The sequence below is a fragment of the Lithobates pipiens genome, unplaced genomic scaffold (genome assembly GCF_037356315.1).
Source record: "Lithobates pipiens isolate NorthernLeopardFrog02 unplaced genomic scaffold, aLitPip1_a1.2 Scaffold_19, whole genome shotgun sequence".
In the NCBI taxonomy this organism is placed as follows: domain Eukaryota; kingdom Metazoa; phylum Chordata; class Amphibia; order Anura; family Ranidae; genus Lithobates; species Lithobates pipiens.
Genome location: NW_027507764.1, coordinates 521,850,278 through 521,868,604, shown reverse-complemented (window position 1 = coordinate 521,868,604; position 18,327 = coordinate 521,850,278). Strand labels below are relative to the sequence as shown.

The window sequence follows — 18,327 nt, the reverse complement described above, 5'->3', positions numbered from 1 at the left end:
TCCAACCTATCACAATAGTGCAAAATAATAATCAGGCTACAAAGTAGCAATAAAGTGCATAGATGTCAGATAATCTAAATACTGAAGTGCATCAGCAGTATATCTTAATTATTAAAAAAAAAAAATCCATGCGACAGTGCAACTATTAGGAACGCACCCAGCATAATGCTGCCATACTTCTAATAAAATAAATAAATAACACGTGCTTGAAAAAAATTATATCAAAGAAAAAAATATATATAATCATATACCAAGGTAGAAAAATCTACGTTAACCGCAGATTGCATGCACCAGTGCAAGGATAGTGCAAAATCCGGCAAAATAAACAATAAGAATTAATGTGAACATTAAATTCCAGTGCCCAGTGAAACACAGTGTAAGCAGTCCACTCTAAACAATGTGCAGTTCATTTAGCAGTACGATCCATGCAATGAGAGCAGTCAATCAGTTGTTCCCTCTTCCTTTTAGTGCTTCCTTTCAGTGCTATTGCATGCACCCCTTGTTTCCCCCAGCCTCTCACCTCCAATGAAGGTCCCTACGGACCGGATCACACTTAGGGGATGGTTAGTAACCACTTTTCCACCGTCAAAAAATATATATACAGCCTCCAAGAACTCCACCAGTTCCTCCAATAGCGATGATTCAGGCAGTATATGAAAGAATGAGGGGGGCTCCAATGAGTAGTAACGCACAATATTTATTTAAATATAAAATCAGCACTTACATTTAGAAAAACTTCTCAAAACCTGTACACAGCGGAGCTTCCGGGTTCGGCCGCGACCGGAAGTAGCAAGTGACACCTCAACTCCTCCCTGACGCGTTGCGTCACGATCACGTGACTTTCTCAAAGGGTGAGGGGTCAGGTGTCTCAATTCTCTTTTATACAGCGCGCTCGGCTATCGTATTGGTCAAACGGCATTGGTCTTTCTCACCCTTTGAGAAAGTCACGTGATCGTGGAGTTCTTGGAGGCTGTATATATATTTTTTGACGGTGGAAAAGTGGTTACTAACCATCCCCTAAGTGTGATCCGGTCCGTAGGGACCTTCATTGGAGGTGAGAGGCTGCGGGAAACAAGGGGTGCATGCAATAGCACTGAAAGGAAGCACTAAAAGGAAGAGGGAACAACTGATTGAGTGCTCTCATTGCATGGATCGTACTGCTAAATGAACTGCACATTGTTTAGAGTGGACTGCTTACACTGTGTTTCACTGGGCACTGGAATTTAATGTTCACAGATATTAATTCTTATTGTTTATTTTGCCGGATTTTGCACTATCCTTGCACTGGTGCATGCAATCTGCGGTTAACGTAGATTTTTCTACCTTGGTATATGATTATATATATTTTTTTCTTTGATATATTTTTTTCAAGCACGTGTTATTTATTTATTTTATTAGAAGTATGGCAGCATTATGCTGGGTGCGTTCCTAATAGTTGCACTGTCGCATGGATTTTTTTTTTTTTTTAATAATTAAGATATACTGCTGATGCACTTCAGTATTTAGATTATCTGACATCTATGCACTTTATTGCTACTTTGTAGCCTGATTATTATTTTGCACTATTGTGATAAGTTGGATAGATATATATATATTTATTCACAATTTATTTATTTAATTTTTGCAGTATTCACTTTATTAGTATTCATTTAGGTAGCACCACATAAAAACACCCCTTATAATCTCTCTGCAATAGGATTCTGTTTCTGTTTCTGACTCTATTTTGTGTTTTATTGCTTTTTTCTCCACCTTAATTGTCAAACTGATAACCACACTGACAACACATTTCAACCGCAGTAAAATGTGAGAAAAGCAGTGGGACGGTTTACATGATTGAGAAGTAGTTGCACTAGCAAAAGAAAGCAATGAAGTCTTGATTACATTAATAAAAACATAATGCAACTAATTTGAATTCACATCAAGCATATATTCTAAAGTAAACCTGCTCTCAGTTTTACTGATATCCTGACATTATGCTGAAAAATCGAAAAGGACAAAAGTCAGTGTAAGCCGTCTTCCTGCCATATGTTTGAGGAAATTAATGGAACTATTTTACATCTATATCAATTTTACGGTAATGCCAAATTTGCACAAAACCATCATTTTGCTACCTGCACATATTAAGACTAATGCAACTATCTCTCACTGCCGATGTAAACAGTTTTATTGCTTTTCTTTACATTAAGCTTGTATCTGTCTGCAATAGGAAAGTTAATGCAGAGATCAGCACGTCTAATATCAGCTTTCTCTGTGGTACCGGCATATCTTTCAATTTAGACTAATGCAACTATTTCTCAGCTATTTTGAAGCTAATGCAACCAAGCTTTCAATTTCTTACCGTTGAACTGCGATACTTCCTCCCTGTAATATTAACCCATTTAAATGTCATATTGGTCTACTATATTATACAACTCTCAAAACCAAGGGATGTCGTCAACCTGCCATACTTACAATCTGTCATTTTTAGAAAATTCGATCATGCTAACAATAAAACTCCGCTATAAGTAGAGAATAAAACTTATATTATCTTAAATCTTTAGCAAACTGTTTGACTCTATGATGCGTGTTACTTATTTTCTCCACTTTAACTGTCACACTGATTATCTCACTGACAACACATTCGTTTTAACTGCCTCAAAATGTGAGATAAGCAGTGGGACGGATTACCTGATTGATTTGAGGTTGCAACAGCTAAATAAAGTCCAGATCACATTAATAAAACCGTCTTAAAATCTTAACATTTACTGATTTCAATTACTGTTTTCACATTAAGCTGATAATCAGTGGAAACCACTGAAGTAAACATTTTTATTGCTATTCCGACATTAGTCAAAAGAAAACCAACTCTTCCACTGTTGTTTATTTTCTTTTTCTCCACCTTAACTGTCACACCTATTATCTCACTGGCAACACATTTATTTTAACCGCCTCAAAATGTGATAAAAGCAGTGGGACGTTTTACATGATTGCATTAATAAAACCGTCTTAAAATCTTAATACTTACTGATTTCAATTACTGATTTTACATTAAGCTTATAATCGGTGGAAACCACCGAAGTAAACAGTTGTATTGCTATTCCGACTTTAAGCTGGTATCTCTCTGCAATAGGATTCTGTTTTGTGCTCTATTTTGTGTATGACTTCTTTTTCTCCACCTTAACTACCACATTTACAACATTTAACATTTTACCGCAGCAAAATGTGAGATAAGCAAGTCCATATGTTTCTTAAAATTTATGGAACTTTTTTACATCCATATCAATTTTGCGGTAATGCAACATTCTCACAAAACCATCTTTTATGGCTACGTGATAAGCTGCACATATTAACCACTTTAGCCCCGGACCAATAAACAGCCTAAGGACCAGAGGTCTTTTTACAATTTCACACTGCACTGCTTTAACTGGTAATTGCGCGGTCATGCAATGTTGTACCCAAACAAAATTTGCGTCCTTTTCTTCCCACAAATAGAGCTTTCTTTTGATGGTATTTGATTGCCTCTGCGATTTTTATTTTTTGCGATATAAATGGAAAAAGACCGAAAATTTTGAGAAAAAATAATATTTTCTACTTTTTGTTATAAGAAAAATCGAATAAACTAAATTTTAGTCAAACATTTAGGGCAAAATTTATTCAGCCACATGTCTTTAGTAAAAAAAATGCCAATAAAGCGTATATTTATTGGTTTGCGCAAAAGTTATAGCGTCTACAAACTAGAGTACATTTTCTGGAATTTACACAGCTTTTCATTTACGACTGCCTATCTCATTTCTTGAGGTGCTAAAATGGCAGGGCAGTACTAACCCCCCCAAATGACCCCATTTTGGAAAGTAGACACCCCAAGGAAGTTGTGGAGAGGCATGTTGAGCCCATTGAATATTTTTTTTTGTCCCAAGTGATTGAATAATGACACAAAAAAAAAAAAAGTTTACAAAAAGTTGTCACTAAATGATATATTGCTCACACATGCCATAGTTATATGTGGAATTGCACCCCAAAATATATTCTGCTGCTTCTCCTGAGTACGGAGATACCACATATGTGGGACTTTTTGGGAGTCTAGCCGCGTACGGTACCCCGAAATCCAATCACTGCCTTCAGGATTTCTAAGGGTGCAAATTTTTGATTTCACTCCTCACTACCTATCACAGTTTCGAAGGCCATAAAATGCCAAAATAACACAAACCCCCCCCCCCCCCAAATGACCCGATTTTGGAAAGTAGACACCCCAAGGAAGTTGTGGAGAGGCATGTTGAGCCCATTGAATATTTTTTTTTTTTGTCCCAAGTGATTGAATAATGACACAAAAAAAAAACAAAGTTTACAAAAAGTTGTCACTAAATGATATATTGCTCACACATGCCATAGTTATATGCGGAATTGCACCCCAAAATATATTCTGCTGCTTCTCCTGATTACGAGGATACCACATATGTGGGACTTTTTGGGAGTCTAGCTGCGTACGGCACCCCGAAAACCAATCACTGCCTTCAGGGTTTCTAAGGGTGCAAATTTTTGATTTCACTCCTCACTACCTATCACAGTTTCGAAGGCCATAAAATACCAAAATAACACAAAACCCCCCAAATGACCCAATTTTTGAAAGTAGACACCCCAAGCTATTTACTGAGAGGCATGTTGAGTCCATGAAATATTTTATATTTTGCCACAAGTTGCAGGAATTTTACAATTTTTTTTTTGCACAAAGTTGTCACTAAATGATATATTGCTCACACATGCTATGGGCATAAGTCAAATTACACCCCAAAATAAATTCTTCTGCTTCTCCCGAGTACGGGGATACCACATGTGGGGGACTTTTTGGGAGCCTAGCCACGTACGGGACCCCGAAAACCAAGCACTGCCTTCCGGATTTAAATATAAAATGCTACCAAAAAAACAGTTAGCGATCGCAGGGATCAGGCCTGACTCTGCGATCGCTGCAGTTATGTGTTTAGTGTTTTGTAAGTGACAGTGATCGATCGATACTGCACTTGGGTGGGCTGGGCGGAGGGGCAAAACGCAGGTGCTAGCAGGTATCTGGGCTGATCCCGCTAACAATGCGTTTTTTTGGAACCCTAAACTGCTGGGGATGCTAGTATAGATCTGATCAGATCAGATATTGATCTGTTCAGATTCTATACCACTATGGGAGGTTTATGCTTTGCGTGTGGGTGTTAGCGGTACTGGCACTAACCTAGCGCTGCCTGGGGCGATGCAGATCCTGACCCTAAAACCTAATTGATATCACCCGCCGGGTGATCAGGGGGTTAAACCTTTATTGGGTAATAAATGGTGGGTGCCCTGATGCTATAAAAAGCAAACTAACCAGAGTCACCCGTAACACTTATACGGTGATCAGTGGTGAAAGGGTTAACTAGGGGCAATCAGGGGGTTCAAATTTTTATTAGGTAGTATATGGGGGTCCCTGGCGCTGTATAAAAACCTGACGGGGAACCTAAATAACTAACTGGCTAACCAGCGTCACCAGTGACACTTATACTGTGATCGCTGGTGAAAGGGTTAACTAGGGGCAATCTGGGGGTTAAAACCATTATTGGGTAGTATATCGGGGTACCTAGCGCTATAAAAACCTGGCGGTGAACCTAAAAAAATAACTAGCTACCTAGCGGCACTAGTGACACTAATGCAGCGATCAGAAAAACGATTGCTTAGTGACACTGGCAAAAGGGGGTGAAAGGGTTAACTAGGGGCAATCAGGGGGTTAAAACCATTATTGGGTAGTATATCGGGGTACCTAGCGATATAAAAACCTGGCGGTGAACTTAAAAAAATAACTAGCGACACTAGCGACACTAATGCAGCGATCAGAAAAATGATCGCTTAGTGACACTGGCAAAAGGGGGTGAAAGGGTTAACTCTAGGGGCAATCAGGGGGTTAAACCTTTATTGGGGGGGTAGGGGGCTACCTTGGACCTAACACTAACTGCCCTGACAGTTTTTACTGTTACAACTGACACTGAATGCAGTGATCAGTAAATAAATGATCACTGCACTCAGTGACACTGTGACTGGGGGGGGAGGGGGGGCGGATCGGGGGGGGGGGGGGTTTGTATACCTATGTGTACCTATGTGTTAGAGTAGTGTTTTGGTGCACTTACTTTTAGTCTTCTCCTCGTAGTCCGGTCAAAAAGACCGCCCCGAGGAGAATGACATCACTTCCTCCTTCCTGTGTATACAATACACAGTGGGAGGAAGCTTCTCATTGGCCAGGAGCGATCCAGAGGGGGTAGCCAGAAACCAACGGCCATCTCCTCATCTCGGATCGCTCCTGAAGCGAACCGGACCGCCGTATCCAGCGGGAGGGGGTCCGATCGGACCCCCCACCCGCTGGAAGGCAGGCACGTACATGTACGTGCTTGTGCCTGCCTGTGCCATTGCGATGACGTACAATGGCAATACGGCGGTCCTTAAGTGGTTAAGAGTAATGCAACTAACGATCGCTACTGATGTAAAAGGTTTTATTACTTTTCTTGACATTAAGCTGGTATCTCTCTGCAATAGGAAAGGGATTGTTTAATGCAAAGATCAACTCATCTAATATCAGCTTTCTCTGTGGTACCGGCATTTATTTTCAATTTAGATGAATGCAACTATTTCTCAGCTATTTTGAAGCTAATACAACTAAGCTTTCAATCTCTTACCGTTGAACTGCGATACTTCCTTCCTGTGATATTAAGCCATTTAAATGTCATATTGTCTCCTCTTTTATACAACTCTCAAAACCAAGGCATAGCGTCTAACTCCCAAACGTACACTCTGCCATTGTTAGAAAATATGCTAACACTAAAACTCTGCTGCTATATGTAGAGAATAAAAGTATCTTAAACCTTTAGCAAACAGTTTTACTGCTCAATCAATATCGACTATCATGGCATAAGAGAATAAACTCTTCTACGGTTTGACTCTATTTTGTGTATTACTTCTTTTTCTCGACTATAACTGTCACACTGATTATCACACTGACAACATATTTCTTTTAACCGCATAAAAATGTGAGAAAATCCGTGGGATGAAAGCCGTGGGATGGTTTACATGATTGAGTTGTACTTGCAACAGCAAAAGAAAGCAATAAAGTCCTGATTACATTAATAAAACATATCGCAACTATTTTGCATTCACATCAAGCATACATCCTTATGTAAACTCTCTTAACATTCAGGGTTACTGATAACACACACTACTACGTTCAGGGTTACTGATAACCAACACCTACACTGGCTATTGTTACTGACAACAGCCAGTGTAAGCCGTCTTCGTTCTTAACATAAGTTTCCGAAAATTAATGGATCGATTTACACTTTGGAATTTTCAAGCTAAATCAATTTATTCTTATATAATGTATATCCTTTAGCTGCTTAGCTCACACTTTGTAGTATGTAGCTGTGTTAACTGTATTAATGGTTACCTGTAAGAGTAATTAATGGGGATTTCATCTATCTCACATTTCTAATGCAGTTTGTCTCTTTGCCATGTCATACTCTGCCAGTTATTATGCTTTCTCATCCTTATGCTCTATTTAGATTATACTCACTACATGATTAAAGACACGTAAGGATCCTGAAAAATGATAGATACCTAGTTACGTCGTTGCTGATATTTCATGTTATACGGCAATTATCTCATCTAATTGCTATTGCGACACTCTGCCTTGGTATTACTTTGCAACGCTCTCTTGAACAATGTAAAGGTAAGCTAGATATTTTGTGTATTTCCATTTAAACTTGACCTGTATATACTGTTTAAATATTATCCTTTCTTATTTTGCTAAATGTATCATTAGATTACAGAGATTGCTATGCCTAAATCCTGGTAAACCTACTCACCTTAATAAAGTCTACTGCTAATTTTAGGATAATACAAGACCATCTTATTGCTACACACTGCACATATTCAATTATCTCTAGCTACCGATGTGAACAGTTTTATTGCTATTCTCACATTTAGCTAGTATCACTTTGCATTAGGAAACTGAATGTGTAGTACAACAATCACTCATGTTTTAGTTCTCAGTCATTTTGAAGCTACTGCAATTAACGCTCCCGATCTCTATACTGTTAACCGCAATACCTACTCTCTGCAATATTAAGCGAAATATAAACTGTCCTATTGGTCTGCTATGTATAATGTATAAAAATAAAATGCTATGTATAATAATACAACCCATACTAATAAAAAAAACTTAACTAATAATACAACTCTCAAAAGCAATATCGTCTCGTCTACAGAGTGCGATATTTACACTCTGTATTGTGAGTACACTGCCATTTTTAGAATAATGATTCTAAATAATCTTTTATTCAACAAAAAGCAGTCTAAAACTCCGCTATATGTAGAGAATAATATCTCTTATATGTAACATCTCAAATGGGTGTCACCTATTTATACAGAGTTAACAAAATAACACCTTTGGTAGTGGGTAAATCGTAACTACCTGTTTTTTATGATCTGCCAGATTGGGTGGTATTCAAGATTGCCCAGGGCACCCTGTATCCTGTTAGCTGTATACTCTTTAGTCCACTAGTTTTTCCCCTAGGGGTAGGATGACCCGTCATCAGTTCGTTAAAGGGGAGTTGAGAAAAAAAGCTGAACTTTATGCGGGGGGGGGGGGGGGGGAGAGAAGAAGGAGGGGGAGAGAAAAAAAAAAGGAGAGGGGGAGGGTGGGGGACCTCGGGGAGAAACCCCTCCTCAGGAAGGGTATATGAGAAGGTTAGTAAGTCTTGCCTCCAGATTCTCCACCGGGCAGCAGCAACTCACTCCAGGTCCACTAAACTAAGTGGCCAAGCATGCCATCAGCCGAGCATAAGCTTCCGAGTAGTAAAACTCTAGCAAATAGTCCTCCATTCTATGAATTCCACCACCTTTTTCAGCCAGACATCCAGCCTCTGGGGCTCCTTCCGCTTCCACTACAAGGGGATGCAACTTTTTGCTGCCGTGACCCGGAGAGATAAGATAGATTTCTGATAGGCCCTGCTCGGTATGGTGATGTAGGAGAAAGAACTCAGCTGACCGGGGCAGCACCCAATCTGTGAACCTTTGCATTATGTCATGTACCTCTGTCCAGAACATAGACAATATCTTGTACCCTGATTTCTGCTGTTGGGCACATACCGAGGTCTTACTCGAGAGGAGGAAAAGCCTCTCCACCTGTCTCTCATTTAGCCAAGTCAAATTCCCACTTGGCTATGTAGGGGGGTCTGTAACCTTCTGGGGGTGTTACGAGGGTTTGGTAGGCCAACGAGATTGTATGGTGGTTTGGCCCCTGCTCTGTGCACAAAAGTTCAAAGGGCATCAGGGCCCTCCCGTAGGGGTCGGGGTGGGCTGTGATCCCAAAAAGTGAGCCAACTGTAGCTTCTGCCAGAATGTGAGGTTCGCAAAAAGGGGATCCTGCATGATGCTCTCCCTGGTCATCCACTTACCATGACTGATGAATTAACCAAGTTGAGATCTGCCTACCTCCTTTAGATTCTAGAAATTGGGGTCGCTGAGACCCGGGCCGGATTAGTAATCCCTGGCATTATTGGAGAGGGGCTTGGTGCCACCGAATACTCCCAAACTGCTTTTTGGATTATCCGCCAAGTTTCACCCACCGTGGGATGAAGTATAGCGTGACGTGGAAGATTCTGCTGACACCAGGGTAGTCCCTCCAAATCCACTCCTGAGAGGAGCCGCTCCACCTGGACCCATTGTTTAAGTGTTCCATGTCGGCCCCAATCTATGACTCTCGTCATATGACATCAGGAAATGCCATCCCTCCCGCAGTTTTGGTAGACGTAGAATAGATTTCACCAGTCTTGGTGGTTTTTGGGCCCAAAGAAACGTAACTAACACTCTATTCACCGCGCAGAGATAGACGCTCGGTATTATAATTGGGAGAGCCTGTAAAGCCGCGTACACACGTAGCAGTATGTCCGACGTACTTAGTCTGGCGGACTTCCCGCCAGACTGTCCGTCGGACTTTCCAAACGGGCTACTTGCCCACACACGGCACTTTTTGAGCGGACTAATACGGCGTACTAAGTCCGCCGTACTATCCGCCCTACTTTTGAAATGAACGGACTCGCCCCCACAAACGCGGAGGAAAGTCCGCTCATTTCGAGCGCGTCTCCAGGTAGGCGGGGCCCGCGAAGGAGACGTGAATGGTTTTACAGGTGAATGGGTAGGGGTACATTGTACCCCATACTCATTCACATAGGGTGGGTGGCCGGTATCCGGGGGCCCCCTTATTAAAGGGGGCTCCCGGATTCCGATAAGCCCCCCGCCCGCAGACCCCGACAACAGATGGCCAGGGTTGTCGGGAAGAGGCCCTTGTCCTCATCAACATGGGGGCAAGGTGCTTTGGGGTGGGGGGGCCGCGCGGCCCCCCTTCCCCAAGGCACCCCCCATGTTGAGGGCACGCGGCCTGGTACGGCTCAGGAGGGGGGGGGGGCGCTCGCTCGCCCCCCCTTTCCTGGCCGGCCGGGTAGCGTGCTCGGACAAGGGTCTGTTGTGGACTTGGGGGGGACCCCCACGCCGATTTTTTTCGGCGTTGGGGTTCCCCTTTAAGTCCATACCAGGCGGCGGGGCCAGCGACGTCTCAAAATGAGCGGACTTTTCTCCGGGCGGGAAAAGTCCGCTCATTTCAAAAGTACGGCGGACTGGCATGCACACGGCCGGATTGTCCGCCGAAATGCGAGTTCGGCAGGAAGATTGGAGTGCAACACGCCATTCTAAGTCCTCCGTACTTTCGGGTCAAAAAAGTATGCCGGAGGCTACACACGGGGGGATTGTTTGGCGGACTTGAGTTTGACTTTTCCACCGGATTGTTTGATCGTGTGTACCCGGCATAAGTGATATAATATTCTGGGCATGACATTAATTTTGACAATACTAAAGTGTCCAAACCAGGAAAACATAACCTTTTGCCAGGTTTGGAGATCTTTTTTGATGTCTGTCAGAAGAGGGGTAAAGTTGAGAGGGAAGATGTCTTCCATATTCTTCGGCAGGTGGATACCTAAATATTTGATGCTGGACCTAGCCCACTTAAAGGAGAAGTCCGCCCTCAGTAAAGTTGCCAGAGAAATCGGCAGAGAGACATTTAACACCCCTGATTTCTGGTAGTTAACCTTAAAGAATGAAAGTTTGCCATACTTCTGCATTTCCACCATTACCAATAAGGATGTCAGAGGGTTGGTTAGCAAAAATAGTAAATCATCAGCAAAAGCCACAATTTTAGGGGTCAAAGTGGCGCTAAAATGGAGTCCCGTTATGTTAGGGTTGTCTCTGACTAGTCGGAGGAGAGGTTCCAGGGTCAGGATAAAGATCAACGGTGACAGGGGACAACCCTGCCTCGTTCTGTTGAATATCCTGATGAAGGCTGACAGTTGGCCATTCATCTTCACATGGGCAGAAGGATTGGAATAAATGGCCCCTATCCAATGCATCATCCGCTGGCCCAGACTCACCTGACGCAGGGTTTCAAATAGAAAAGGCCAATTCACCTGATCAAACGCCTTCTCCGCGTCTGTTGACAGGAGTAGCATCGGGGTTTTCCGTGTCTTGTCCACGTGAATCAGGTTGATCGCCTTTGTGGTATTGTCCCTCGCCTCCCTCCAGAGCACAAAACCCACCTAGTCTAAGTGAACCAGAGAGAGGATCCACTCCGACAGGCACATTGAGAGAGCCTTGGTGAAGATCTTGAGATCCATGTTGAGGAGGAAGATAGGCCTATAGTTTTGGCAGTGAAGGGGGTCTTTGCCCTCTTTGGGATTCACCGTTATTAATGCCCATAGGGCAGGGCTCGACAAACCCCGGTCGCCAGGTCGCATTTACGCCTAGATTTCGTGTCCTGGCGACTGGGGCAACGCTGCTGGGGTATCCTGTCTCCATTTGGACCCCGAACTCCGCCGCGCAATTCCATCGGGCCGCGCCGGCCAGTAATTGAGGCCGCGGCTTTGCGGCCTTCTAAAATCTTTCGGTAGTCTGGCGCCATCTTGTGGTGGATGTAGAAATTACACCCTATTCCAATAATGCTAATTCCTAATGGAGTGAAGCTCCCCTGCCTGTTTTTTGCCCAACGGTGAGTGTGGTGGCTGGTAAATGGCTTCTCATTATATTATATATATATTATTAAATGTATTAATTTATTTATTAATTTAATTATATATATATATATATATATATATATATATATATATATATATATATATATATATATATATATATATATTTTTTTTTTTTTTTTGTAAAAAGTAAAAAAAAAAATTATTTTAATTAAGGAAAAAAAAAATATTATTTGTAATCCTCCCTGCTTGACCCCTTTCACAAGGGCTGTCTGATCAGGTTCACCTGTCAGTTTTTCAGGCGGACCTGATCGAACCCTTAGCAGGGAAATGGCAGTAAATGAGCGGGAATATGTCGGAAATAATAGTCACATTCTTTTGTTAACCACTTCGTGCCCACACTATAGACGAAAGATGTCTACAGCGCGGACACCAATTGTCGGGAGGGCGTCCCTAGACATCCTCCTGTTTACTTCCCCTCTGCACGCCGCCATGGGCGAGCATCGGGGAAGTTCTGTGTTGGCTGTGTCCCTTGGATACAGCCAATCACAGATCATGCTAAATGACCAATCACAGCGGCCATTTAGCACTCGAGCGGTGTGTCCAATGAGAGGTGATCTCATATGTGGGGGGCTGGGGGCTATCTTCCCCTCACTCGTCTCCATGTCAGGCCAGGGACAGGTCCAGATCGCCGTCACCGACCTGGCTCCTAACTTTTTTAGCTGGCTCCTAGATTCCAAGCAAATTTGTCAACCCCTGCCATAGGGTATTGTCCGGAAGAGACCCACCCTCTCCGGCCTTGTTATAGGCCACTAAAAAATACAGGCGTAACAAGTCCCCGAAGATCTTGTAGTAGGGAAGCGAGTACCCGTCCGGGCCCGGGGCTTTACCACTATGCATTTGGGCAAGAGTTACCTCTTCCCCCGAGAGAGGCACCTCCATGGCTGTCAAGGCCTCCTCTGGCAACCGAGGAAGGCTCGATTTCTGGATTTAATCCCAAATGGCCTCTCATTCCAGGGACCTATCTCTTCCCAAGGATTGGCGCGGCAGGTTATACAGTGAGGTATAATACTTACGGAACCGCTCTGCTATTTCCTCCGTGGCATAAACCTTAGAGTTTCCCTCCCCCAATATCTCCGGGATAAAGGCCCTCTGGTTTCTCTGAGCCCTGGCCACTATCTTACCACATTTGTTGTCATGTTCATAAAAGGAGCACTTGCCTTTCGCAAGAACTGCTTTGGCCCTAAGCAGTGCCAGAGCCCTCAATTGGGAGGAGAGGTCCGCCAGTGTGTGCTTGGCTAACGATCACTTGTGGGTGGCTTCCAGGGCCCTAATTTTGCTGAGAAGGTCGAGAGTTTGCTGCGATCTCTCCTTCTTGAGCCGTTCAGCAGATGGCGCACTTGTGGGCCTCGAAACCATCATGGGGGAGCTACCGGTGGCGGCATTTGAGGTAAAAAACATAAGCTCTCTGGCGACCTCCTCCATGACCTCCGGGGTCTGAATCCGGGTCTCATTAAGCTTCTGCTGCCATTGTTATGGGACTGGGGCTAGGATATCTATATCAACAAATACCGGGGAGTGATCGGAATAGGTGATGTTGCCTATTGAAGCGGATCTCACCCTGGAAAGGAGAGACTGGGGAAGCAGGAAAAGATCAATTCTGGTGTAGGAATCATGGGGAAGGGAGTAGAATGTGTATGCCCGCTGGTTAGGGTTGAGGATCCTCCAGACATCTACCAGGTGAAAAGAATAAAATTTATTCTTCAGACACTTAAGTGCCACGTATGAAACCTGAGAGGACTGCCTAGAAGTGTTTAAGGAAAGATCCATGGCAAAGTTCAGATCGCCAACCCAGGATCACCGCCCCCTCAGCAAAATCCTGTAACCTTGTCAGAATTGGCTCCAGGAAGCCGATCTGGTCAGTGTTGGGGAGGTAAAGGTTTATTAGTGTGTGATGAGGGATCCGCCCAGGGTTCCTTTCACGAATAGGGCACGTCCCTCAATATCACTCCATTGGTCTTGGAATGTTCATGGAGTTCTGGAGCGCATCAGCATTATGACCCCTTTAGATTTGGACTCAGAGGAGCACCTGTGGTAGGCAACTGGGAAACAGCGATCATGGAGTGGTTGTGGTCTATCAGCTCGGAAATGAGTTTCCTGGAGGAAGCATATATGGGCTTTCGAATGTCTTAGGTTGTTTAGTACCATGGACCGTTTCTCTGGGGTATTGAGTCCCCTGATGTTAATAGACATTATCCTAAGGGTCTCAGACAAGCACATGGCCTCAGTAGAGAGCAGGGGCAAGGGGAAGCAAGGAAAAAAATGGGGGGAAGGGGGCAGGAGAGAAAGGGAAGGGTGAGGGAAAGAAGAGGGGCAATACCAGGGAGAGGATCACCGAGCTAGTAGTGATCCCAATGAGCTAAAACGCCACTGGCGTATGAGAGAACTAGTCTCGTTACACGCTCAGGGCTCCTGCAAGGGGCCCTCAGAAGGGTGCAATCCTATGTGGGGGAAGTGGTCTGGTACCACGGAATTCAGGAGCTCCCCAACCAGACCCAAACTATCAACCAACAACATATAATAAGAGGTAAGCCAGCACTTTCCACTAAAAAACTATATACGCTTGTCACGGTCTGGAGTCAGGCTCAGAGGCCAGTAGCTATAGCAGCAGAGCAGATATTCACACAGGTCACCCTGGCTGATGACATGGGTTCACCTGAGGTGCGGGGTCTAAGCACTAACCGGTATTCACCAGAGCTCCCGAAGGTGGAGATGGGCTTGGCTGCGTGTTAGTGCCAGGTCGCGGTCCTCAGGATAGCCCCACCAGGAGGTGAGCAAGCCGGGTTCTGGTAGCAGATATAGCAGGTAGGGATCAAGCAGAAGCGTAGTTGAGAAACAAGCCAAAGAGTCGGTAACCAATAGTTGCAGGTTGGGATTCAGCAGAAGCGTAGTCCAGGAACAAGCCAAATGTGGGTAACGAATGGTAGCGAGGATACGGTCGGCAACAGGAGAGATAGAAGCAAGATATTGGCTGGAGAAGGCACAAGATTCTGGCAACCAGGAAGTGCAGAGACATGGCTTAAATCAGGAATTTCATGGGAGGAGCAAAGGGTTCAAGGTTCAAGGCAAACAAGATTCAAGACAAGATCACTCAAGGAATTGTCCAAGGAGCTGTCCAGCATTCCAGGGGGCTCAGCAAGCAGAGTCGCTGCCAGACACACCAGAGGTCCCAAGTTCAAGCCCAGGTCCTAACAGTACTCGCCTCCTCCCAGGACGTCCCCTGGACGTCTTAGGGCCAGGTTTCTGAGGAAACCTCTGGTGGAATTCCCTTGTTAATCTAGGGCAGTGATGGCGAACCTTGGCACCCCAGATGTTTTGGAACTACATTTCCCACGATGCTCAACTACACTGCAGAATGCATGGGCATCATGGGAAATGTAGTTTCAAAACATCTAGGGTGCCAAGGTTCGCCATCACTGATCTAGGGGCATGAACATTCTCCTCAGGCTCCCAAGAATTTTCTTCTGGCCCATATTTATCCCATTGAACCAAATATTGCAATTTGTTCCTAGAGATCCTGGAGTCAAGAATTTTTCCCACCACAAATTCTTCTTCACCCTGTACCTCAACAGGTGGAGGAGGAGGCTGAATTCTTCCAGAAAAAGTATTTTCATGAAATAGTTTGAGTAGTGATATATGAAACACAGGGTGAATCTTCATATTGTCAGGAAGTTTTAGCCGAAAAGTGACCGGGTTGATTTGAGCAGAAATCTCAAAAGGTCCCATAAACTTTTGACCCAACTTAGCACATGGAACTTGAACGTTTACATTTTTGGTAGATAACCAAACTTTCTCACCTACTTGAAAAGTGGGAATAGACCTACGATGTCTGTCAGCAGCCTTCTTGTAATATTCCTGCGCCTCCAATGTATCAGTCAATTTCTCCTGGATCTCATGTAATGAAGTTAGTCTGTTGGTAACAGCAGGAATTGAAGTTGAGATGGGGAGATCAGGAATAAAAACTGCATGATACCCGGTGTTTAAGAAAAATGGGCTTTGGGATGTGGAACTATGTTTAGAGTTATTATAAGCAAACTCAGCCGTAGGAAGGTAGTCCACCCAGTCATCCTGAAGATAAATCACGAAACATCGAAGGTATTGCTCCAGAGTTTGATTGGTCCTCTCGGTCTGACCATTAGACTGCGGATGAAAAGCCGAGGACAGATTAACTGTTACACCCAAAGCTGAGCAAAAACGTCTCCAAAATTTTGACGTAAACTGTACCCCTCTGTCAGACACCACATCATCGGGAATTCCATGAAGTTTAAAAACTTCTCTAACCATTACCTCAGCAGTATGTTTGGCGGAGGGTACCCCTTTAACTGGAATAAAATGAGCCATCTTAGTGAGACGGTCAACGACTACCAGAATGGTGGTCATCCCTTTTGAAAGAGGAAGGTCAACCACAAAGTCCATAGAAATTGACCCCCATGGTCTTGATGGAACAGGTAGTGGTAGAAGTAACCCCAGAGGAGAAGATCGAGGTGTCTTATTGCGAGCACAGGTTAGACATGAAGCCACATAACTCTTAACATCTTTCTTGTACCCAGGCCACCAAAAGGAACGTGAAAAGAGTTCTTCTGTCTTAGAAACCCCAAAATGATCAGCAAGTTTAGAGTCATGTACCAACCTGAGGGCTTCTACCCGAACTGATTCAGGTACATAGAGGCAATGCGCTTGAGTCCAAAAACCATTGTTGTACTTGAGGATTATTAAGAAGTGGGTCATTCTCATACCCCTCCTTGAGAAGATTAAGAAATGTCTTCGAACTCATGGCCCTTAGGAAGTTCTTTTGAGGCAGGATTGTACATTCAGAGGTGCTTTCCTGGAGAGGCCCAGACAACATCCGTGATAGGGCATCAGCTTTACCATTCCTTGACCCAGGGCGGTATGAAATAACAAAATTAAACCTGGAAAAGAAAAGGGTCCAACGTGCTTGTCTAGCTGACAACCTTTTAGCAGACCTAATAAATTCTAAATTTTTATGATCGGTGAGAACGGTTACAGGGTGTTTAGCTCCTTCCAGCAGATGCCTCCACTCAGAAAATGCTTCCTTAATTGCCAGCAGCTCCTTGTTTCCAATGTCATAATTCATCTTGGCTGAAGACATCAGTCGAGAGAAATAAGCACAAGGATGAAGCTGCATTTTTTCTCCCATTCGCTGAGAAAGGATAGCTCCCACAGCAGAATTAGAAGCATTAACTTCTACAATGAAAGGTTGTTCTGGATCTGGATGTACCAGTATTGGTGCAGAAGTGAAGAGAGTTTTCAGTTTACTAAAGGCAGCCTGTGCCTCAGGTGACCACAAAAAGGGCACCCCTTTCTTTGTCAACTGTGTAATTGGAGCAATTACCTTAGAGAAATTCCTTATAAATCTTCTGTAAAAGTTGGCAAATCCAACAAATCGCTGTATCTCTTTAACATTGTTAGGGGCGGGCCAATCCACCACAGCTTTGATCTTATCAGGATCCATGCTTACCCCTTCAGAAGAGATTATGTATCCCAAGAACTGGATCTGAGTTTGTTCAAACTCACATTTCTCTAATTTTATGTAAAGTTGATTTCGCCTTAATCTCTCGAAAACAATACAGACATGCTTGCGGTGTTCTTCCAAAGTATCAGAGAAAATGAGAATGTCATCCAAATATGCTATTACAAACTGATCAAGCAAATCTCGAAAAGCATCATTAATAAAATGTTGAAAAGTTGCAGGAGCATTGCAAAGCCCAAAGGGCATGACCAAAGACTCAAAATGTCCATATCTGGTTCTGAAAGCAGTTTTCCATTCATCTCCGGGACGAATGCGGACAAGGTTGTATGCCCCCCGTAAATCTAATTTGGTAAAGAGCTTGGCAGAGCGGAGTCTCTCAAGCATTTCTGGAATCAGTGGGAGTGGATAGCGATTCTTAATTGTGATCTTATTTAAATCTCTGTAGTCAATACACGGACGCAGGGTGGAGTCCTTTTTCGTCACGAAGACTAAGGCTGCGCCAGCAGGAGAGGTCTGATAAAACCCTTCTCAAGATTCTCATTAATCCACTCCCTGAGCACTTTCAGTTCAGGTTCTGATAAAAAATAAAGGCGACCAAATGGTATTTCTGCCCCTGGAAGCAATTCAATGGGACAATCATAAGAGCGATAAGGAGGCAGCTTATCTGCGTTCTTTTTATCACAAAGATATTGTGGAGGTAGCTTGTCGTATGAC

At 43.7% G+C, this 18,327-nt stretch overlaps 1 protein-coding gene across 2 annotated transcripts in view; it reads left to right on the top strand.

The window, feature by feature from the left end:
- Positions 1-18,327, top strand: part of LOC143997523 (uncharacterized) — a 187,801-nt gene that overhangs the window by 138,846 nt on the left and 30,628 nt on the right. Inside the window, exon 2 of one of the 2 annotated variants that reach the window (XM_077493178.1) lies at positions 7,545-7,711. The exons of the other annotated variant lie outside the window; for it this stretch is intronic. The gene's annotated coding sequence lies outside the window, so the exon portion shown is untranslated. The remainder of the gene's footprint in view (positions 1-7,544; positions 7,712-18,327) is intronic. 2 annotated transcript variants of the gene reach the window in all.